This window comes from Danio rerio, chromosome 24 (genome assembly GCF_049306965.1).
Source record: "Danio rerio strain Tuebingen ecotype United States chromosome 24, GRCz12tu, whole genome shotgun sequence".
Taxonomy (NCBI): domain Eukaryota; kingdom Metazoa; phylum Chordata; class Actinopteri; order Cypriniformes; family Danionidae; genus Danio; species Danio rerio.
The window spans coordinates 26,806,020-26,832,112 of NC_133199.1; positions in this window are offsets into that span (position 1 = coordinate 26,806,020).

Consider the following 26,093-nt stretch of genomic DNA (forward strand, 5'->3'; position numbering starts at 1 on the left):
GCTGTGTGTGCAATAAGGGTGAGAACTGGAACTGGTGTGTGTGAAGTGCATGATGGGATCTGTCGTTCTCTTCAGTGGCAGAATTGTAGTTCTCCAGCTCTCTAGTGATCATGACACAATCAGTAGAACATAAATCAACCAACCAACAATGCATCTTTTAAAAAATCAGGATCTAGAGGAAAAAAAAAACCTTAGAAAATTAAGTTGCGATAACTAGAAAAATAAAGTTGCGGTAGCTAGAAAAATTAAGCTACAGCAACCTAATTTAACAACTTAATTTTATTAGTTCAAAATGTAAATTGTTTTTCTATACTTTTAGTAAGTCAATGTATAAGTCAGACGAAATGAAAGTTATAGTCATATTTCACTGTAATCTGTAATTCCTTACACCAGTGGTTCCCAACCTTTTTTTTTTTTGCCCGAGACCCTCTTTTCTCCCAGAAAATATTCTAAGGCCCCCCCTCCACATATAAGTTTGCAGTAAGAATGACAAAAAAATGCACTGTGGCTGGGTCAGGAACACTTTGCTTCAAGAAAAAGGAATAAAACCATAGGTCAGGTAACTATCTTGGTATTTCTTGCATTTCCTGTTCCTGCGACCCGAAATGTTTGGAGCTTCCTCACTTGGGTCCAGTATACTTGGGACATTACTATTAGGTGCTGAAGGCAAATCAGTGAGAGTTGGTTGTTTTTGTGGAGAACAAATTACAAATTTGTCTATTTTTGGGTCAGCCTGGGGATAAAATTAACTGAGGCAACATGATTGTTATCCTAATTGTCCACTGCTAAAACAATTGTAAAAATGTGATGCGACCCCCCAGAGACCTTGCTGAGGCCCACTTGTGGGCCGGAACACCACTGCCTTACAATACATTTCAAACTTTATTTTAGATTTTATTGAAACAACACTTACTGCACCATCCAGTTTTCTTCAGTTCAACATGCACGGGGTATAAAGAACGCCTGTGACCCTGAATTTAAATTCAAAACAGCTACACAGTTGAGTTTCTTTTTTCACACATTGTTGCTTCAGAAAGCCTGATTGGTGAATGTTGTGAAGTTCTGCCTTGATAGAGGAGGTAATCAGCGGCATAGTCACTGGCCTTATTATGTGGAATAATGGAGCTAAACGTCTGTATTAACACATCATATCGCTCTCGCCATCACAGCAGTCAATGATATATAAAAACCATTTATAATTATCCCCCTGCAATGAACTGTCATCAGCCAGTTTGGCATGAAGAGGAAATCTCATTTCCTTCAAATCACATTCATAGGCAGGGACTGGCAGGTAGCAGAGGAAATGCTGAGTGGGGTTTTCCACAGGGGGAAGAAAAAGACAAGGTCCAGGAGACCCAGCACAAGGAAGATAGCAAAAAATATTATGCTAATGCCTCCACAGTGGGCTAATCACCACGACCCTGAATTAAAAGGCCAGATAATTAATTCCAGAGTACTAGGTTATCTACTTTGGCTATTGTCTCCACCAGAGAAAAGGAGAAAGGATTCATCCCTTTGTCTGTGTTTAACAAGACAGATAAGGTAGGCCTGAACTCGCCTGGCATGGGCTTCTGGAAATTAGAGCATGGATGTGTAAAAAGAGGTAGTTCTTTATTGCGAAGACGAAAAAAGGCATGCTGACCTCCTTACAATGTCCTTCTACATCCAGAAAAGAAACTGCGGCTGACTTGTTTGGGCAGGAAGGGCGGTTGAAGTCCTTTGTGGTGGTCCTGAGAAGTGTGATATTGCGTGCTACTTTATTTATCCTGTCCTTTCGGCCTGACACAGCTTCTACTTTTCCAGGACAGATCTCATTAAAGGATACGCAAAGGTCTTTTCGCCGGCCTGTAGGTGAACGATGTGAAATATTGGAAGGCAGACAGAATCATGTGAGACGACAACAACAGAACAAATGTGATTTACTCCGAGCCTTCTTTGTTTTTGGGGGAGGACACAAAAGAAGTGAAATTACAGGAAGCTGTGAGAAAATTTGTCTTGTATGACCATCATAGATCAATATGTCTGGAGCAGAGATGTCTAAAACCTACAGTCGGATTCACATCATAACCACTCATTTTAAATGTAGAAAAATACTTCAAAAAGAGAGTTAGATCGATATTTCCATGCTGATTGCAGTAATAAATGATCTCAAACTTGAATTTAGACCTGGGGTCCATTCTTCACCTCGCTTAAATGATCTAAGATGATTTGACAGATCCTGTATCTTTTAATTTTGTCAACTGATCTCTGGCTAATTTGGTTCTTCAAACAAGTTTATGAATCAGATTAAAATGTCTGGATGAACTGATCTGAGATCACTGCGTGTGTTTTAAAGGACAGATCTATTGATCCTCAAAATCATGATCAGCAATGCAACGATTGGCTGACAGCACCACAGCGTAATGACATTATCTGATTATTATTCAATTATCCATGTGAGCAGAATAACATTAAATAAAACGGTTTGTTAAATATGATACGCAATAACTTGTGGGCTGCAGGCTTTACACTTTCATGTGTCAAGAGTATTTAGCCATTTATTTAGTTTTACATTTAGAGTGGATTTTCTTTATTATATATTTTTTATAATTTACTATTTTCCCAAGTCTATATAGTTTAAGAAAAGTCTATACTAGTGTAAGAAAATATCATCATTCAGTGCATACTTTTAGTATTTCAGTATCTTTCCTTGAAAAGACACAATGCAATAATGTTTACATGAAATAAGCCTGCTACTGAGCAGGTTTGAGCCACCAGAAATCTTGGATTAGTTTTGACGAGCAAAACAATCCTGGATCGTGAAAAATTTTCAATAACCAAATCAAGCTAATTGAGTAATGCACATACGAACAATTTTGTTTAGTATAAAGATTACAAAATAATAATTAATTATATATATATATATATATATATATATATATATATATATATATATATATATATATATATATATATATATATATATATATATATATATATATAAAATTTGGTATGAACCCAAGTTAGGACTTTGTCGCAAACCTAACACAACTAATGAGCAATTTAAGGCAGCATTGACTGTTTCATTGAAAACACAACAGGGTCTTTATGTTCCAACTGACTTCCCAGCTTTAATTTTGGACTTTGTTAGTATCTTTATTTTAAATAAGTATAAATAGTAATTAAAGCTAAAATTTGAAATGTATTGGGTGCACCTTTATTGTGCAATACACTATTTAGTAAAGGGGGGTGATTTCTTATTTGACACAAATAAGAAGAGGCATAACAGTAACTTAGAAAGATGGCTACATTATTATTTCATTTTAAGAAAACTGTTATTAAATATGATGCAGCACGGTGGCACAGTGATTAGCACTGTAGCCTAACAGCAAGAAGGTCTCTAGTTTGAGTCCCGGCTGGGCCAGTTGGCATTTCTGTGTGGAGTTTGCATGTTCTCCCCATGTTCCTCTGTGTTTCCTCCAGGTGCTCCTGTTTCCTCCACAGTCCAAAGACGTGCAGTAACGTGCAGTTAAGGTGAATTAGATGGATTTAGGATGGACTAAATTGGCCATAGTGTGTGTTTGTGAATGTGAGAGTACTGGGATGTGGCTGGAATGACATCTGCTGTGTAAAACATATGCTGGAATAGTTGGCGGTTCATTCCGCTGTGGCAACCCCTAATAAATAAAGGACTAAGCTGAAGAAAAAGAAATAATGATGTTATCTGTTATGCTTTAAAGGAATGGGCAGGAACTTAATGGCTTATTGCAGTTTTCTGATAGAAGGAGACTCCATGCAAAACCATGGCTATGATAGCTTTGAACAGGAGGTACATTGTGATCCATTAAACAAATAAACAAAAAAAATGTGGGTTGATGGCTTTGATGAAAGCTTTGATTAAAACACTTTAGTTCCCCCCCCCCCCATATTACATATGCTCTGCCATCGAGTATTTAATTGAAAGGTTATTGAATGTTATCATTGTTTCATGTTCCACTGCCACGACTATATCTACATTTCCAATGCAACTTCACCTTGATGCCCGTATTGATGCACAGTAAAAAGACACTGCTTGATTCTGCTTTTTTTCCATACACAATCCTTCCTATAGTACCAATAGCATCGTATGACTCTACCAAAGCCAGGCTTCGACGGGCCCAGCTGCAGTTTGAAGTCCTCTCTCTCTTGGACAAGCCTAGGAGAGAAGCACCTCTGCGCAATCCCATAATCCACTGTCCACGCTCTGTCAAATGCAAACCTGCCTGCGCCTCCCCAGCAGTGAATTATTCATCTGTGCCATGGGGTGAGGAGTCAAATAAGCCCATTTTGTCAGCAGTGGGCAGTGGAGTTGATGAGAGCTGAAGCAGGGGCTGCTGGGGAAGGGGTGACCATCTCTGCCTGAGCTGTCGCTTCTGCTACCTCAACCAACAGAGAGAGAGAGAGAGAGAGAGAGAGAGAGAGAGAGAGGAATGTAATGAGAGCAGGTCTCATGCATTATTCAGCAGTAGGACGACTCACAAAGAAATATAGAAACACTGGGCAGATTTTTGACAAGGCAGGGTTGCAATCATGCACACCGCACTCCCAGAGGAAATGTGATAACTCTGGTCAGGAGCAGAAGAGAGAGAGAGACAGAAAGAAGCAAATGTGGGCATGTGAATACTGGCCTCCATGAGGAAAAAAAAAATGAAGGCTTTTCAAATGAAGTGGAATTTACCTAAGCGTCATGCAAAGCTTAGTGGCATCAGACTCGCTGTTTACACCTGTTAATGTTGCTTAGCAGGCATTTACTTTGAAGTATCCTGTAGTGGGAGAAATCCTGCGTTCAGAGTGTTTTTAACAGGTATAAAAACATAATATGTCAGGCGGGATGTGTATTACCTGCCAAATTTACATATGTTAAGTGCAGCAAATGTAGGGTGATACATCTGCCTACAGTAAAGCGGATTAAAGGCTGAAGTGTTTGGCACCATAAACGCTTGCCTAAATGTAATTTGCTGAAAACTTAATGCGTTCATTGTAAAGGTTGACTGTCAGGGAGAGGAAAAGAAAACTGACACATTAAAAAAAAAAAATGTTGGAGGAAACCAGGAATCAAGTGAAAGGAATGAGATAATAAGCACAAGTCTGGCTGTTTTATAAATAGAACAAAGCAGGTGAAGTTTAGACACTTTAAATGATTACCGGCGTAATCACATCGGGAGTTCTGTTGCTCTCCTTTTGCAAAACCGATATCCATTTCACAAAGTATTTAAATGATTAACCACAGACATCAACGGGGATCATAAAAATCCCATTGAATTATACAGTACATTTACATTGACAATTTAAAACATTTATCAGACCCTACAAACTAGTGCAGGATCTACTTCAAGACGGTAACTTGAGAAGCTACTTATAATTTCAAGCAGTTCAACTGCAGTCAGCTATTAGCAAGGCTACATGCTGTTAATGAAGTATGTTTAAAAATTATTTTATATGCTATAAATACACTGAATAATGAGAATCTCAGGGGTGTTTAATGTGTCTACTCCAAACCACATCCAGAAAATTAAAAGACTACTGAGCGGCACAAGAAAGTTTTGGGCTTCAGGTAATTGTTTGTACAAAAAAGTCAGAATATTGCCAATTTGTACGTTACAGGTGTTTCTAATAAAGTGGCCGGTGAGTGTAAATACACTGTATTACACATGCCAGGCACATAAACACTTTATAAAAAAACACAACATGTACATTTTGCGAAAAAACTGTGTCGCATGTCTGTGGAAATATAGGTACAGTATATGCAGTTTGCAGTTGTTGCATACACATACTGAACACATAAAGCACATCAACATGACATCACGGTTTTTACAAAATAATGTGTTTGTTTGTTTTTTTTTAACATAAATGCAATAATGATAGCTTTTTTTTAAACATGCACTTTTAAATTGCTTTCAAAATGGTGCTTTTTTACCTTTAAAATACATAAAATGTTTCCCAATTTGAATTGAAAACTTGAGTTGAAACACAGAAACGAATCAAATGCTTGTCAGTATATGATATTTGTGTAAAGGGTGTAAAAAATGTCAAAATATGACAAAAAAAAAGCCTTTTTTTTCTAGAAAATTGCATGTTTTCCACTGAAAAATACAAATAAGTTGAAGCATCACTACTGCTAGTTGCCATCTCCATAACCCTTTAAAAAAGAGGTGTAAGAAGTGTACTAGATTGCTTGGGTTTATGAGTCTTGTTCTGATTGGCTTAGACTTTTCACACAAGAGGTTTCACAGCACAAGAGGGGAGCAACATGCTTTGACAAAAATGAGAACACTTGAAATTCATAGTCCCTGTGATATCCTCTCATGACTATGAATGCGATTTAAGCACAGTCGTAATGAAAATGTCAGCATTTTGCTCGCCTTTTCACCCTCCACAACTGACAAATAATACAAACATATCACCTGTTTCTCTAATGCAAAAAATCCCAACTCGATGCATCAAAGTGTCATTAGGATTTTCATATTGCTTGAATTATTTTAAGAACAGAACCGTTCAGCCTGTACAAGGCTGTAGCCTCACATACTGACAAAGCCAATGCTCACAAACCTTAACCAAAATATAAAAGATGAAAAAAGTTTTTTCATTCTTTACACTTCTGTCTTGCTATCAATCCTCACTTCTGGATTGCACTGACTGAATGGAATTCTCTCTCTCTCTCTCTCTCTCTCTCTCTCTCTCTCAGGCAGTGATATATGGCTGTAGGCAAAGGCTGAGATGAAGTGGAGAAAAGTAAATACTAATGCAATTATTCCAGCCAAAGTGTCTTATTGATATATAGGCTGCTCTAATCCTCTTTATATCAGTGCTTTCTATATTACAGAAACAGCGTGAATGTAGTAATAAACATAGGGGAGCACTCTTAAATATCTCTGCTGCTTCATTTATTTGCTATTATAGTGAAGAAACTCAGTGAGCAAGTTACATTTAATTATGTTTTAAATTTATACTTCAGCCCACCAATAAAATGCAACTGCTTGGGCCAAAAAACACAATAGTTCAATACACACACATTTGTTTTAAAAATCTTTTTCCTCTGATGTTTGCAAAAGAGGTACTTTGGTTGTAGTTAGACTAATGGTAATTTCACAATAATATTCAGTGGGTGACACTTCAAAATGACCATTACTGCTATGTATGGTGCCCCCATAATACTAAAGGAATAAGAACATATTTTTAAGTGTAATAGCAGTTTGCAACTGTGCTGCCAAAGGGCACAAAGAGATATTAAAGCAATGTAGAATGCAGTATTTAGTTAAAATGAATTTAAGCAAATTCCTAAATCGTACCATATCTTTTCAAAAGATTCAAAGCAATATATAGTGTAAAGCAGGTGCAGCCTTTGTACAGTACTATATTGTCATACTTTAACAACATTAAAACTTAACATAAGTATACACTTCAAAACTCAGCTGCCTAGTTTCAAAACTTCAGGGTTGTTTTTGTAGATCTAAAGCAGACTTTTGAAAATGATTTGTCTGCGCTTGATTATTTTGAATTATTGCTATTCTCATCTAAGTTGATTGAAATATTTCATTTACTATTAAAAATTCTATATTGTCAAATCCAAAGAAAGTAGTTTCACTATTAAATGTCAATCCTCTATGCATATCACATTGTAGCCTGCAGTGAAATAAAATAGACAGACTTTTAAAATGGTTACATTGCGCTTGCTGAGTTACTAACCAAGCCTTTTTCCGTTATAAAAATATGTATTCGTTCAGAATAAGAGACATTTAATTAATTTATTAAACAGGTCTTGTCTTGTCCAGTGTTATTTTAACAAATGCCTTTACAATCTGTTTTTTTATTATTATTTTTTTTATATATTTTGAGATTTTTTCATGTTCTAAATAAAACTTTATTTAAAAATCAAACAATATGTTTAACTCAACGCAGTTTAATAGGGCACTATAAATGCTTAATAACTTAATTGTTATATTTGCTTAACATTTGCAGCCTATGGGCTATGCTTCTCACCATGTATTGTACACATTGCAGACATTACCAAAACAATTTATTTTATTTTAATATATTTTAATATTTTAATTGAACACATACAGTACTGTCCTATCTAGTATTGTGAAAAGGCAAAGCTGAAAATTGCGTGTTGATATTTTAGCGAACGAAGTCTATGGTTAAAGTGCCACCCAGCAGTCAAATGCTGTAGGCACATTTACGTCCACGGTACCGAGCGTGTGCGGCAGGGAGAACATATTGAATTGTTAACATGTGTATATTTATTTGTTTGATAAACTTCAGTCACCATATCAGAATTTGAAAATTGACCACTAAATTAAATGTGGCAATCTATTTGTCGGGATATCTTGAAGCATCCATGGTTGTTCACTTTAATGCTTTAATTAAGATAAAACAAATGAATTATTTTTACCTTATTTATGGATTGTTTACATATCACCATGACACGTTTTTTCAAATAGAATAAGTCAAAATGTGATTGATATTGTGCAATCTGAATGTAGTAGCATTACACATGACCATTTCATGATCATTTCATGACCACTCAACAGCTTTTTAATGGCCATTGTAGATTACACCCATAGAAAAGTGTGAAAAACAAATCTATGGCTTCCCACTCAAGTGGACATCTTCCTCCAAAAGGTTTATAAGAGTAACTGAATGCATGTAAACTTTAGTACAGGTATACAACTCCAAGCAAGCATTTGTGTGTGTGTGTGTGTGTGTGTGTGTGTGTGAGAGAGAGAGAGAGAGAGAGAGAGAGAGAGAGAGAGAGAGAGAGAGAGAGAGAGAGAGAGAGAGAGAGTGTCTGTGTTTAAAATAAATCTAATAGATGCCTAAATATAGACAAGTTGGCTAAAACAAGGCAAAATTTTGTCTGTCAGTAAAAATGTAAGCAACCCAGGCTCATTGCGGATACGTACCCAGGTCTACATTTCTAGGGACAGCAAAATATGTAACCGAAGGTATGTCCATTCACTAGAGTGCGAAATGTACACTTCAGCCGAACAGCCAAGCTTGCTGTTCACTGACCAGCTGATCCACCCACCGCCTTCCCTAAACCCAACCAATAATGTTTTCAAAGGCAATCTACAAAAAGAAAAGCAGTCACAGCAGAGTGATTTTAACACATTTTCAGCCTGTTGTTTATCTTTTTTTTTCTGCCTCCCAAGACTGACAACGTATGTGGCGAACTACTGGGCAAACTGGTACCAGTAAAAAAGCCGTCCACAAGAAGGTAAGTGGTCAGCATAGAGCAACAAGGAACAGAAGCCATCTGTGACGTCATATCACCCCTGTAGCGTTCATTTTGAAGATGATATGCAGCCAGACATACCTCTGGCTACATGATTTGTGCTCTTAAGAAATGTAGACAGGGGTACATATCCATAATAAGCCTGGTTTCAACTAATAAATGTCTAAAAATATCCCAAAGACTAGGCATCAAATACATAGGAAGTCTGGCTAATCTGTGTATTTGAGGCCTTGATTTGGTCAAACCATCTATGTTTAGATGTCTGTTAGACATAAAACTGTGAAACTGAAGAGTAGATTTTAAGAGTAGATGAGGTACAAATGTGTCCCTTTAAATGTACAGCTACAATGACAAGATGTAGTTTCCATAAAGTAAAACGTTGTATAGTCCATTTCTGATGCACAAAGAAAAAAAGAAACCTCATGAGGGAAAAAAAAAAAAGGTTTCAGGTATACTCATAGATATCCATCCTGAAGCAGCTAATGTGAAGCAGATTTCAGCTGGGTTTCATTATAAAAGACACAAATTTAGTCTTAAGAGGGCTTACGTCTCATGGAGTCACAGATGCACTAAAAACAACAAAAAGCAGAGCAGCGCATAGTTTTAATAGTCATTTCATAATTAGCAATCATAACATCGAACATTAGATGCTTTTAGAGACCGTCTTCAGGTCAAGCTCTTTTGTTTTCTTTAAGAACACGGCTATGAAGCGAATTAAATTAGATTGAATAAATGATGAACTGAAAGTAGGTCAAGAGCTCTTCAGTAAACAAAACTGTAAGTGAGTTATGAAGTAGACGACCGGTCTTGTAAAACTGTTCATTCTCTAGTTTTTATATCTATAGGTCCATCTTTCCAAATATGTTTTTTTAAAAGGCCTCATATATCAAATCAGATAACACTGATGTTACATGTGTGTGTTTGTGTAAGGAAAAAAAAAGATGGATTCGTGGTTAAAAGATATTTCACCCAAAAACTAAAATTTGCTGCTTGCTGATTTTTTTTTTGCTTATCCTTAGGTCATATAGGTGAATATTTTTTTATGGCTAAAACTGTAGTCCTTGGTGATTCATAACATGCAAGTCAACAGCTACCAGCAGTTTACGATTAAACAATAATGCATATAAAGGCAAAATTATTACCTGTAACTACCAATGACATGCTTCAGTTATATCAAGTAAAATGATCATAAAATTAGCATTATTTACAACATTCATCCACAGTACTTTGAGACATCCTGGAAAGCAAGCTCCATGTTGCATTAAGACATTTATTAAATGTTGGGAATCTGCATTATGAATGTAATCTCTTAGGGAACCGAAGTGCATGGCATATATTGAACTACAAATAAATACATGGTGTAGCATGGCAAAACAAGAGACTCACTGACAGAGGATACACAATATGCATTCATCAAAGCTATACCAGGAACAATATGTTTCCTTTCACCTATATTATGCACATTTTAAATTTGCGCATAAAAACGGTTGATGGAAACGCCATGATGCACATACGTTTTGAAAATCCTAACTGAGTGGGATAAATGTTTTATTCGATATGAAAAGATTTGCTTTTCAACTACGATGGAAACACTTTTAAACAAATTCCAGTATGCTCATTAAAAAAAGTCATGCGATTTTGTTATACGAGATCATGTGATGATGTATCGACTGGACAAATCAGCAGGCTGAGCACATTGTAAAACATTTGAAATGTTGTTTTGGTTATTCTAAAATGCTGTAACTATTTCAGTATTAGTATTTTTTTATATTTATTTGCCTTCAAAGGCCACCATGCGTTCATTGCATGTCAGCATTTGTCTTCGAAGGCACAAGTCATTTATCAAATAAAGCAAAGATTCACGCAGCTTTTCCTACTACAGAAAATTCCATTTTTACTATGCTGGTTTTCTAATAGTGATCACATTATTAGTCATTGTTGAAGTGATTTATTTTGAATAAATAATCATTTTGATTTTTCATTATTGTACATTGCCATGATTAAGTTGTTTTTTTTTGTCAACACACAGCAACCCCTCGCAACTCAGTCACAAAAATTTGTAATATGATGCTAATTCCACTTAATTTTATAATAACAAAGATTGTAATGTATATAAAATAATCAAATCTGTATGAGAAACAAGTTTGCTAAAAAGTAATCTAAATGTAATCAAAAAGTAATCTAATGAAGCTCACAGTCAATCAACTGGAATATTTGACTGTTGGTTAAAGGTAATTATGCTGTAAATAATGTTCAGTTTCTTGGACAAGCAGATTGTTTATAGTTTTATACCTCAGTGTATAATCAAAACACACAAGCCAATTTTGTTTTCCCTAAATGTGTTTTTCTTACTGTTAATGTGGGATTGACTTGCATACATTCATTTCAGCTAAATACATCTTTAATGTTCAACAGAAAAAAAGACATACCTGGATATTTTAAATTACTAGACAGTAAGTAAATTACAATCCGATTAAGTACTTGATGCATTTAAACAGATATCATCCGTGTATGTGCTGAAAAATCTCTACATTTAAGCCAAAAAAAAAAAAGTTTGGTGATCCACAAAACTTCTCTGCTCTGATTTTCTCATTCTTTCTGTTTTCTGAGTGAAGGGAATGTAATCCTAATGAAATGACCCTTTAAAGTGAGCACATGCCCTCACCTGATAAGTTATTCCTGACTCGCTTTTAAGCTGCTGTCAAACAATTTCTCTTGAAACTGTGCTTTGTTTTTTTTTTTTTTTTGGAGGAGGGGCTTTGAGTGAATCCCACCGGAGGAGGAACGAGTGTGCTGACACTGTACTGGGAAACATCATGCCGCTGACAGAGCTTTAATTGAAATGACAGATTATTTTAATGTGTAGGAAAGTCATTAAAACTCTGCACAGCATAGCAGCATCCATTATCCTGGCTGAAAATAGCTCAGCTTCTCAAACAGCTCGGTAAATATGTTAAAGCTGTAAAATAAGACTGGATCAGGCTGCTTTGTCAGTCACTCCTGCGTATCTGGGTAAATCAGCACAGAAGGAAGATGCTGAGAAATGCCCACATCAAGAAGTCCAAGCGAAAAAGGAGCAGTTGATTAAAATGATAGTGACAAGAGTTTCAGCGATAATAAACTTGAAAATATGGTGCTTTTAAATGACCAGTTGGGTTTGAGAGGCCAAATTTGGAATAATTATGTAAAGACAATAATAATCTATCTATCTATCTATCTATCTATCTATCTATCTATCTATCTATCTATCTATCTATCTATCTATCTATCTATCTATCTATCTATCTATCTATCTATCTATCTATCTATCTATCTATCTATCTATCTATCTATCTATCTATCTATCTCAACTATCCCAACTATCCATCCATCCATCCATCCATCTAAACAATTTTTACGAAACAAACCACAGTAAAAACCACGGAATAATTTGCATAATTAAACTAATAACCTAATAACTGAATTAAACTAATAACTAATAATTTAACAAAAAATTAACAATAAAAATGTTATGTAGTGTCACCATGGCAAAGACAAAATAAATTAATTACTATAAATAAATTACTAACAATATTTAATGTAAATTTTTTTTTGAAAAAAATCAATAAATATAATTTATTGTAAAATGATGAGTTTATAATTAACATAGGCTATTAAGGCGAACATCATCTAAATAGTCTGATGAATCAGTCTGTTGTTATTGGTTGGCTGTGTGCAGTACTAGACAGAAAAAAATGCCCACCACGATTTATCAACATTGTTGAAGTAGCCAGAGTACAGAGCATATCTGTGAGCCCCTAACCATAACCCCAAGTAATAACAATGACATACATTCAGTATTAATCGGCAGAGTGGCAAAAGTTGAACTATTTAGAAAATTGACCACGCTATACCGATGTAAGAACAGCTGATGATGGCCATAGCAATGACAAACGCCAGCAGAAATGCATTTAAATTGGTAAAGGAAGTGACATGCACTGCATTTTCCAATTGATATGTGAATAGCAACATAAATAGTTAATCTTTTGAGTTCTTATAACTAATTTTTATCTAGTTACTGCAGCTATTTCATATAGTTACTACAACTTAAATGTTCTAGAAGATTGTGTATAGTGCTGAACTTATTGTCTATTATTTGTTCTTGGTGACTAATGCATTAACTAACACATTACTATGCAGTATTTGCATATTAACATTAAAAATTTAGTATTGCTAAATAAATGTCTTGTTTATTGTTAGGTCAAATCTATTATCCATTCATTAGTGAATGTCTAACTTTAACTAATTAAGCTATTAATGTATTGTATAGAGATGCCCTAGAATAGAAGTTAACATTAACAAAGAACATGTAATGTTGAACAAATTCATTTTTTATTGTTAATTCATGCTAACTAATGCAGAGGGCCTAGATTTTGCTTTTGATATTGGTGGGAACCTAATTTACCCAAAGTGAAAGGAATGGCCGAAACAAAGATAGTTTGATAAAGACTTCCATTTACTGAGAGTTTATTTGTGCATAATCACTTAGTGCTACATTCATGCTCACATATAGGGGAGGTATATGACACAATAGCTATTTTTATCTTTATTGCTGGTTTTTAAAACTAAATTGAGTAATTGCACAGCCATGGTTACTATTATGCTGGACTTGTGGTGAACTTGACTTCAAGTGACACTTTTCTTAGAAATGCACCCGAGTCTTGCACAGTAAGCCTGACTGGAAAATTTTCTTGAAGTTTTGCCGCTGTGAACATCCAAACGTCCGTAGCAGCCTTTCACTTGACAGCAGGGGAAGGCACAGCCAATCACAATGTCGATATATGTTAGGGGGAGGTAGGACTCAAATCGAGAATGTGATTAAACCCTTTGTGTGTATATGAGTTAATGTGAGTTAACAGAGAATCATTTTATTTTGGAGGTGGTTAAATTATTGGTGAGGACATTTCAGTAATCAGTGGATATTAGTTGGGGCCACGACTCCTCTGTCCATGCTAATTCTACGCCTTTGACTAATGCACTAACATTAACTAATGCAAACTTATTGTAAAGTGTTACCAAAAATATGTATGTGTACAAAAAATTACACAAGATGACAACATAGGCTCATTCTAAAAATTGTAGCCCTATATACATTTCCGGAGGTCGTGAATTATGTAGCCAAAAGCATATATGACTGCATTTTATCTTTAAAACGAATGCTTCGGGGTGATATGACCCTGTTCCTTTTCACACTTACCAACTGACCTCTTACCTCTGTATTGATGGCTTTCCCACTGTTACCTGTTTGTCCAGTAGTTCACCATAACGTTGGTGGACTTGTGATGCAGAGAGGAGCTGACCACGACAATGGGGTTCGAGTGTGGCGAAGAACAGTTCCAAGAGTCAGTAAGGTTAAAAACAGAGCCCAAAAAATAAAATAAACAAGTAAATAAAACAAACAAGTAAATAACAAGGTGAGAATGTGGTAGAATATGAAAATGTGGTGGAAATCAGACAAGGGCTTTTGTTTTTCTGGATTGCTTTTTAAAACGGTCGGTTGGGTTTAGGGTAAGGGGTAATCAGGTCAGTTGCTGCTTTTGAAAACAATATTGGTTGGGAAGAGGGTGTGCCAGTCGGTTAGTCAGTTAGTCAGTCAGTCAGTCGACAGTGGCTTCTGGTAGATTTATGCAACAACAGCAGGTGCGAATGGTACTCCTGAGGGAAATTTGAGATATCTAAAAGCATACACAACGGACTCTGGTGGATTCGCGAGAACAAAAACAGCAAAAAAACTTACCTCCTGGGACGTATTTGGTGCTCTCCAGAAATGTATATAGCTGTACATTTTCAGAATGAGACTGGGTTCCAAGATGATGTCCAAATAATGCATCTAGAAATTTCTAAAAATGTGAGCTGACAATTGATTTTCTTTAATACGACACTAATTATAGCACACATGAGTAAATCAACATTTTTAAGAGCAATCGGATGCTGCTAGACAAGCAGCAACATAAAGCAGTTTGCGTTTCCAACCTAAGGACAAATGAACAGTAGATTAGAATTCAGCAGAAGCCCTAAACGCCAAGGCTCATTTAAATGATCTACTGGGAAACATTAAGCGTGATGACTGCACTAACAATTGATCTAAACGAGCGCGGAAATGCATTTGATTTATTTCAGTTGTTACCTGTTACCGGGGCTGGGGCTCTAATTTTTGTTTAGTTGTTTCACAGGCTTCATACTGAGAGGTATGTACTTCTCAGGCATGTTGATTTGTCTTTTATTACCAGGCCCAGGCACGTTACGTCGCATGAAAAAAGGCGACACGCTCAGAAAATGACCCACAAAAACCAACATCTCACCAACCTTCCTTCCACCCTAGACATCTAGGACTGATTTTTGATGGCCGAATTGCTTTCCCGACAGCATCTCAATCTCTCTCTTAATTTAGGATTCCTTAAACAATCCGGCGGTGCAGGTCGGTGAATTATAGACATGCGGCGGCTGCGGCTGCATTTTGATCAACTGATAGGAAATTCCATTTTCTACTGCGCAGTGTCTCTAAGCTCTCAACGCGGCTGCTTAAGACTATAAGCACCAGTGAGGGACTCACAATTTGGAGCTTATTTTCCTCGACTCCTATTGTCATTCAGCAGAGGTAAATATTTAAAGAGGGTATTGAGCCGAGCACGGCGTACTCTGGGACATGGCAGCAATGTATATGGAGGAGAGCCTTTTATTAAGAGCAATGGCAGTCATATTAAAGTAAAGAATGTCTGACATGGGCAGGAAATTGCCAGTATATGACACAATTCCTCAATATACGGCAGTCAGCTGTACTGTAATTTTCCAGGACAGATGACAGAGGCAGAAAAATCCATCTAAAACAGCTGATTATAGTCTGCCAGCACATTCGGCTTGATAATTATGCTGAGGATTCTGTCAGGGCTTGGGATATTTTCATTCTGATTTCCGAATTTGTGAATGTTTGACGGGGAACTCGTGTTGTATAATCAAGAGAACGTGTGCTATTTAAGGCAGCCGTTTTCACCTTTAAGAGCTTTTGCTATTCAACCTCCATTGGTAGGTCTATTTACCTGTCCGCAATGTGTAATCAAACAGGAGCTGACATTAGCGACGGCCTTAATGTAGGTTAAAAGCTGATCTGGCTACCGAGCCACATGTTAGTCTTTACTTCAAATGGTGGTCGATGCACTCGCCTTGTTTATATAGTGTTCTCAAAGCGACGGTCCAATAAAAACAAACTGTATCCTGTAAGCACACCCAGGTTTTAGTGCTATTGGCATTATTCTTATCTTCGTCCAATCATTTCTGCTATAAACTAGCATATATATATTTCTATTCATCCCTTCCTCTGCAGTTTTCTTTCTTTCGGCTTTGACAGCAGCTATTTTACATGTTTTAAAATCTACTTTATTTAAATAGTTTATTTTTCAATGATTTCCAATGGCACACAACTGGCATGGAATATCTAGAATGATAAGTTGAAACAATCTCAGTGTCACAATTTGTAAGTATTTACGCAAGTAGTGGCTATTTTGTATGAGTTTGTGCAATCTTATTTTTGATTTTTATATTATTTGATTCATTGATATCTGCTTGTTCTTGTTATATTTGCGGTTAAAATGAGTAAACCAATTGTAACTCGGAACCGTTACACCTTAAATATTATAATTATGATAAAAAAAATTAAACAAAATGGCTTAAATTTTTAAGTACAGTCAACTAATCACTTCAAAAGACATGGCTTTACTCACTTTAAAGTAGTTTTTCCTTTTTACAGTGAAAATCAAAAGAGCTATCATGAAAAAGCTACATTACTGTTAAAAAATTGTTGATTTTAATCAACTTGAGTGATAAAAGTAAAAGTTCTTCCTAAGAAATGTCTATTTAATTACCAAAACTTGTCATACTTTGATATCCACACTGATAATTCATGATAATTCACGTGAACATGTGAAAATACATTTATACATAGAAAACTTTTCATATCAGTTTGCAATATCAGTGAATCATTTACTGTAAACCCACTCTGAACAAATCATTTGAATCAGTGAATCATTTTAAAGGTGTTCAGAAGAACCCTCAGAAGACATAGGGCTTAGAAATTCCAAATGGAATGTTTCTATGAAAGAATTACATTACGTTAATCAGTGAAATATTCACTGGGGGCTCGTTCTAAGTGGATCACTTGAATCAGTAAGTCATCTAACAGTAATCATCTCACTATGAACAGATTATCCAAATCAGTGAGTTTTTGACTAATTCACAAACTAATTGTTCAGTGAAAGTAGTGAAGTGAACAGTTTAACTGATAAATTTCAAACAATTTCTTCCTCTTCAAAATATTTTTATTCAGTTTTATTCAGAAAATAAATAAAGTAAAAAGTACAATATTTGGTTTTGGAATGTAGCAAAATAAAAGTAAAAGTCTCCTAAAATAAAATACACTGTTTAAGTACAGATACTTATAACATGGCCTTAAGTGCAGTATTGGAGTAAAATACTTAGTCAAACTACAGAGAAGATTGTTTCATTACATTAAAAAGTCTATGGTTAAAAGTAAACACTGAAAGTTCTTGAAGAGACAGCTGGAGTATTTGATCTTACTGTAAGTCTGAAAAATGTGTTACCATAAAGCAGAATGTGTTTGATAAAAGCGACCAAAGAAATGCCTCAGTTTACTGCAAAAGACTTGCAAGATGGCCAGATGAAAGGACTTTCCACCTTGCTGAACAGCATGAAGAACATTAAAGGCTGAATTGAATATGCTATAATTCATTTGGAAAGACCTGTGCAGTTCTAAAAGAATCTGATGTGATCTGATGTGATGTGATCTGTAAGTGGTGTGACCAAAATGAGGCTTGATATATGAAAGTATGTTTTGCTACTGCATGGACTGGAAACTTGACTATATGAAGGACATCATGGATTCTTTGAAGTATCAGGCCATTTTGGGAAAGATGGTTTGATGCTTGTGAGGCATATACTTGATGATTATTAGACTTTCTAGCTGGACAATTATCTCCCCAAATATATACAAATCCACTAAAGCCTGGTTTAGAGATTGGTCTTTGTATATCTGAGTGGCCTGTTTACTGTCTTTATTTAAAGCTATATTTAAAAAATTTTGTGGGATTTTTAGGAAAGCACTGGCAACGTGAACACCAAAGTTTATCAGTATTCTGACATTTTTTTCCAAGTTAGAAATGTACCAGGAGTGCAGTAGAGAGAGGTGAAAGATGATTGTGAGTACATTTAATTGAGGTCAAACAGAATAAAATATTCTCTATACAAAAGCAATAGTTTGGGAGCATAGATTAAAGTTGCACACAAATAATTAGAGTGATATTGTGTGAATACCATGGTTAGACATTTTTAACAAAATGTCTTAAAGAACAAGGATGTTGAACGATTTTAATTGCAACTGAATGTTTAAAAGGTGTTTTCTTTTTAGAACAATGTTTTTTGTTTGTTTGTTTGTTTGTTTTAATCATGTTTTTTTATATCTATATTATTTAACCAATTCACCAAATCCACATGAACTAAGACTCATTAGTTGTTAGAAATACGGGTTAACCAAGGCTGGTTGGTTGGTTGGTTGGTTGGCTGGTTGGATGATTGATTGATTGATTGATTGATTGATTGATTGATTGATTGATTGATTGATTGATTGACTGACTGACTGACTGACTGACTGACTGACTGACTGACTGGTTGGCTGGTCGGTTGGTCAGGCAGTTGGTTGGATAGTTGGTCGGTTGGTTGGCTGGTTAGGTGGTTGGTTGGTTGGGTTGATTGGTTGGTTTTTTGGTTGGTTGGTCGGTCAGTTGGATTGTCAGTTGATTGGTTGGATGGTTGACTGAATGATTAAATCTTCAGACAAACAAAACCTTTCCGATTTACTTATAAAGAATTAACTGAAATCCCATGATAATGATAATGATACAATTAAAAAAAAACTTGTTAATAACAAAAGTCACATGTTATTATATTTATTTTGTTTGTAATGAACACTGTTTGTAATGTCACTGGTTTGAGCCTCGGCTGGGTCAGTTGACATTTCTTTGTAGAGTTTACGTGTTTTCCCCGTGTTCACGTGAGTTTCCTCCAGGTGCTCCGGTTTCCTCCTACCAGTCCAAAGATGTGGTATAGGTGAATTGGGTAAGCTTAATTGTCTGTAGTGTATGTATGTGACCTAGTGTGTATGCAGCTGTATTAAATATATGCTTGATAAGTTGGCAGTTCATTTTGCTGTGGTGACCCCAGATTAATAAAGGGACTAAGCTGAAAATAAAATAAACGAATAAATGAATAAAAAGTCATGTTTACTTCTAAAAGGTTAAAATGTTTACAGTTTTGTCCACATTTTTTTTTTATCTAGAGTGATTTTTGGTCAATTAAATTGTACTGTTTTTTTTTCAGGTCGAACCATGTTGAAAGCATTGTTTCAAGCACTGTACCTAAAAACTTTCCAGGCTCTTTTTATTCCCAAAGGATTTTTGCCATTATGTGGTTCATCTAATACACACAATCCTCTTTAATTAAATGTAATTTAAAATGTTTCCACATTAAGAATTCATTTCAGTGGAGTCATATTCTGATAAAGAATGCATAATTGAAATATTACAGTTTTTAAAATACAAATTAATGGCCCGCGTGTTCACCAGACTCCCAGTGTCTTCTTACACCATTTGAGATAAAAAAAGTAGCAGGAAATAATGTATTTAATTAATATTCAAGCTGAGATAAACACATCCATGAGCCCTGAGAGCTGTAATGATCATTTCAGTTCATCGTCTGAAGCAAAATGGGATATAATTACAAACACTCAAGATCCACTCTCATTCCCATAATGCAACGCACTTAACACACTTTTGTCACAGTTTCAGACGATGACTGCTCAACTTATCTTAATGTAAATGATTGCAAATGATTTACATCTGTAGAACACTAAATGCACCAACATACTTTTTGTTTCATGAATAAACAATGTGGATTTGAACAGTGAACTATTACAGTGAATAGCTGTAATATGTCAGAGAGAGGTTGAGGCTGTGATTGAGAAGGATTTTAATGGTGACTATTATCCGTCTGAGCGTGCAATAATATGAGAGCTGTCATACCTTTTATCAAGATACTCTAGTGAACAAACAACGTTTCTCATATTTAATCTATTTACAGTAATGCTTTTTTTATCAGGGTGTTTAATGTTTACCATTACTTATGACCAAATAAATCTGGAGGGTAATAAAGAAAATGAAATGCATTTAATCCGAGATATGGAATGTGTTTATTTAAATGCAAAACTAGATAAATAAGTAAATAACAGTAGCTGTCCGTAGACACTGAGTTCATGCTGAGCTCTTTGTGTTTGAGGTTTTCTTTGTGTTTTTATGCCAATAGAGGGCAGCAGATGAGAGAGAGTGATGACAGACAATGACAGCCAGAGAATCGTGTGTTCCTCACGTTTGAGTTTTGACTGTTACTGTAAGATAATACATCCCAACATGCAAATCCCCCTGCGTTAGGCGGCAATAAAAATGTCAGATTAGGATATTTTGTAGCATATTGAGGATTCACCCACACATCAGTATACCTGTGCTGGTGTTCATCTGATGCTGAGATATTAACAGCATACACATCATGTTTGAAAGGAATTAGCTGGTGTGAGTAAATTATGGGCATGTTAATTAATGCAAATTACCATAATTAATCAAACAAGCCTCCAAATGAAGATAATTCAGATTAAACAAACAAAAAAAAACATATTTGATTAAGGCAAAACAAAATGGAAACATTAAAAACCATGAAGAGTTTATTAGTTAATTGATTAAATATGCTGTTAGTTGCTCTTAATAAAATGTATGACAGATTAATGAATTGATAAATGCATACATGTGTTCTATATAAAATATATGTAATATATGACATTATAATTAAAATATATTATATATTATTATATTATATATTATAATATTATATATTATTATATTTACATACTATTTACTTACTACTATATATATATATATATATTACTGCAATTCTAAAAATGTCATAAAAACAAATGTATGAATGCATGCATTTATTTTCAATAATTAAATATTAAATTCTTATCTTTATATAAATAATATCCTATATATTACATATAACAAATATGTATGCATGTACTTATTTGTTTGTATAGTGTATAGTAGTCTATCCGTTTAAAAAGTAAATATAAATTAAATAATATCTATCTATCTATCTATCTATCTATCTATCTATCTATCTATCTATCTATCTATCTATCTATCTATCTATCTATCTATCTATCTATCTATCTATCTATCTATCTATCTATCTATCTATCTATCTATCTATCTATCTATCTATCTGATATCACATTAGAAGCAATAGATTTCAGCACAAGCGTACTGTATAATAAACCTCCACAGTAAAAACGAACAGCAGACCCTCTTAGTGAACAGAAAACTCAGAGGGTGTAACATTATCAAACACAATTCAGCTCTCTTTGATCAAATTCCAAAATGGACGCCTCTTCCCCTGCACCCCGAACGCGCTGTGACGGAGGCCATTTGTTAAAATGAAGTGAAACGTCCAAATCGAGATAATGACACAAGACAGACGGGCAGCGAGGAAGCCGTCGGAGGACATTACAGATTCAACCCCCACCCACTGATGTGCACTTCCTAGAAAAATGATAAAAACAAACAGGAAATTACTTGGTGCGAGTATTTTGACTGAAGAGCGCACTCGTGTACGCAGGTGCTGTCTGTACAATCACAAAGTGACGCTTGCACTCCATTTTCGAGAGCCAAACTAACCAGTTGTCACTCCGGTCTGAATTCCGGCCATCCGTCAGAAATCCCAAAGTATCGCTGCAAGTCTTTTTCCACCCCACTTACATAATTTACATAATTTCATGCATATTTTATACCAATGCATTACATCTTTTAGTACTGGTCACATTTCATTTGAGGCCTTTGTAATAATGTGGAATTTGTTTTAATGAATTATTCCGTTGCTACACAACCAGAGAGGCATTTCAGCGAGTCTGTGTTAACCAAATGCTACATCTAAGAATTAAAAAAGTGAGCATGCACATGATGTTCTTTATTAAAAATTCAATATTACACTCATGTGTTGCCATTATCGTAATTACTATTTCATAAAGTGCCGTGATTAAGTCTTACAGGCAGACGGACTGTGAGGATATGCTTTACCCTCTGCCCTGCCAGCTCTACCTGCCCTACTTTAGGTGCTGAAAGCTGACCTGCACTGCCGCACACACACACATGCACCATGAACAAAAGCACCACCCTGCTTATATTAGAGCAGCTTGCACTAATCCCCAATGGAAAATGATTCCTACCGAGCCAATTAAAATTAGCAGAAACACTGGGTGCATCCTCTAGAAATCTGACAGTTGCACCGGGTTTGGAAAGAAAAAAAAAAGAAGGTGAAGAAAAAAGGAAAGCAAAATACTAGAAAATGATGTTAAAAGTCATATAGAAGCCTGAGGCTAACAAACTTTTCATTGTCCCCCTCCCTTCTTTTAGCACATCACATCTCTTCTCCAAGACTTTGCCCACCTTAATAGCTAACAATATTTTCTGGCATGCTTGTGTTAGGATTCAGCAATAAGAAATTGAAGAGATTTTAAGATTATTTTAGTCAAAATGGCTTAAAATTAATGAACGCAGTCATTTGCGATCAGTTTTTCACTTCTGACCAATAGGTGGCGCTGATACAAATTGGTCAGTGTGATGTAACAAAGACGCACATTACATTTGAGGTCAATATGTCAAAACTAAGTAGAGATACAAATGCAGCTTGGCGTCATACTATCAGATTAGTTGATGAACTAAACAATAAACGTATCAATCAACTCCAAAATCCTCAAATTTTCTTTGCCACATAGCCAAACAATGATCAAATTTGATAAAAATCTGATTAATGGTTTAAGAGGGGTTTAAAATAAGAAACACTAAGGCTGCATCTGAAATCGCCTATTACTCATTTTGCTATTATCATGTGACTTACCCCCATGAGTTGTGTTGCTTCACTCCCATTCATTAATTTTCTCACGGTGCATCATGGACACGATGCACACTTCAGAATTTTGCCGAAAGTACTGTAGTAAGTCATCCGGGTACTTCTCGCATACTGTTTTTTAAATTCTATGACTTCGGCTATACTACTTGCATACTGAATTTAGCGTACTATATAGTATAGATGTATGCGATTTTAGACGCAGCCTAAGACTATCAAAAAGGCAGACTAATTATGGCATAATTAGTATCAATGTTTTTGGCATGATCTAAACAAATTATTAAGAACAGGACACGTTCATCAAAAACTATTTGCATTTCAAAAAATGTCATTATTATTATTATTATTATTTTTTTCCCCCCACAAGTTAGCTCTAAACTTTTTAGGAGCCTTATCGTGCCAAAGATACATGCCACCCCATCATAAGACGTTAATATCAGGTTAGATTTAGGTCACCAGAGTCTAAGTACAACAATATTTTGACATCCAATAACGACATGAAATGATGTTGATATGTTTGTTGATTTTAGGTTGTGTTAGAAAGTGATTAAAATCCAACTTCAACAACTTAAACCAATGTCATATTGACGTAAAATGCTGACATTTATTCATCAGGTATGTCAACCAAAATTCAACATCTGATCATATTGGTAATGTTTACACAACATCAATCTGTAACATTATTAGACATTGATATTTTGGTTTAGATTCCCAAAATGCAATGTCTGTCCTACGTTGGAAACTTGTTAAAAGAAAGTACATGCATTTCACGTCTCCTGACCACTAGGTGACACTGTACTTAAACTGTGTATGTAAAATCGGGTAATTGTTGTCAAGATGGAATAAGATGGAAATAACATTTTGAGGCACTGGAAATATGAATGTATATTTGGTAAATTCTTCATCAAATTAGTTTGTGCATTATTTAAGAATGATCTGATTAATCAGCTTGAATCCCGTAACATTCTTATTGGCATGGTCTAAAGATGATATGGCTTGATTTTCATGATAATTAGGTGTAGGAGGATTTCAAAAATCAAAATGGGCTATTTATTAAAAATTTATTTTACCCTTATGGAAGATTATTTGGCTTTTACTTTGATATTTTATTTTCATTGCGCTCTCTTACTTACTCCCAGGGCCATTTATTTCATAGTTAATTTTAGCTGCGCCATGTTGGTGTTTCGTAGCATCTCATTTTTACGAGGTGGGTCATTAACTCAATGCTCAACCCCGAACATGGAGGACCAGGACATACAGACAATTTAGCTAACTCAATTCACCTATAGTGCAGATCTTTAGACTGTGTGGGAAACAGGAGGACCCAGAGGAAACACACGCAAACATGAGGAGAACATGCAAACTCCACACAGAAATGCCACCTGACCCAGCTGGGGCTCAAACCAGCAACCTTCTTGCTGTGAGGAGACATTACTACCCACTGTGCCGCCCTCATTATGCTATCTATGTATATTAATTCACTTTTGTAAAATTTATTTAATGCCAACACCAAAGTGACATATCTCGTCTTCCACCTATCTACAGTATTGTATATATTTCTGTAAATGTAAATTCTGGAAATTTTTTTGTGCAGTTGAAACAAGTAGGTTGCATTTTTATAAGATTTAGCCAACATGTCTTGAGTAAAATGTTTGTGTGTTTTATTTTATAAACTGCTGGTCTTCAAAATGATTTATTTGTAAACAATGACAATAGATCATTGTAAATGTTCTCGAATATTTTATTTCATGCTGATCCATGGCAATTTTCTGCAAATAATCGTTCTAAATGATAATATTCTTATTTGACATTTTGAAGACACATTACCGGTAGTTTATAAAGCAAAACACACAAAAAACTCTAAAGCATACAAAGAATTAATGACAAATCCAGCCAACTTGTAAAAGAAAGAAATGGTTTTTTTCAGATCTGCATATTCTGTACAAAACACCGTCACATGACATGACACATGACATGACAGCTCAAGGCAAAAAAAAACTTTTTTATTGCCATTTCTTCTCCTCCAGGACTTTGCCCATCTCAATAGCAAATGACTTTCCTGGCACGCTTGCATTTGTGCGTGTGAAAGATGATGGGGGTAGGGGGTGAGCAAAGAGGGGGACAATTGCAGCGTCTGTGGTCAGGCGCCCTGCCAGCACAAACCGCTATTCCCCCATTCGACTGGCGGCACAAGTGCACCTTATTCAGAACCTACATATATATCCCCGGCTATTACGACCTGGAACCCCGCCAAGCCAAACTTCTCAAGCATGCCAGAATCTAATGCCCTTTTTGATATGTGGCGGAAAAACCACCAAGGGCTTCTGCGGGGTCCACTAAATTCTTATCATTCGCTTTTCTTCGCACCCTGCCTTGCCTACATTCATATGGAGATGTCTATACGGCTGCTATCATGAACCTTAAACATGCAGGAAGCATACATTATCAAAAAAAAAAAAAAAATGCCCGGAAATGGAGGGAGAAGATGGAGAAGTAGGTTGGCTTGATGAAATGGAAATGGACGAGGGACCCGATTGGCCCTCAGATAACTTCAGATGGAGTTCTCAGTTAGGTCCTGTCATCCCTCTTGCTCTGTCTTGTTTTGATGGAGCTGTCTAAATGAACTCATTTATTTTTTTCACCTGAATGCTCCAGTCGCCACTACGAAGGGAAGGCTTGTAGTGAAGCGGGGGGGTCACAGTCAATTTGACTGCAGACTGCTCTAATAGCCTATATAGATGAACTTAAGGTGGGAAAATCTGTTTGATATTCGGTTAGACCGAGC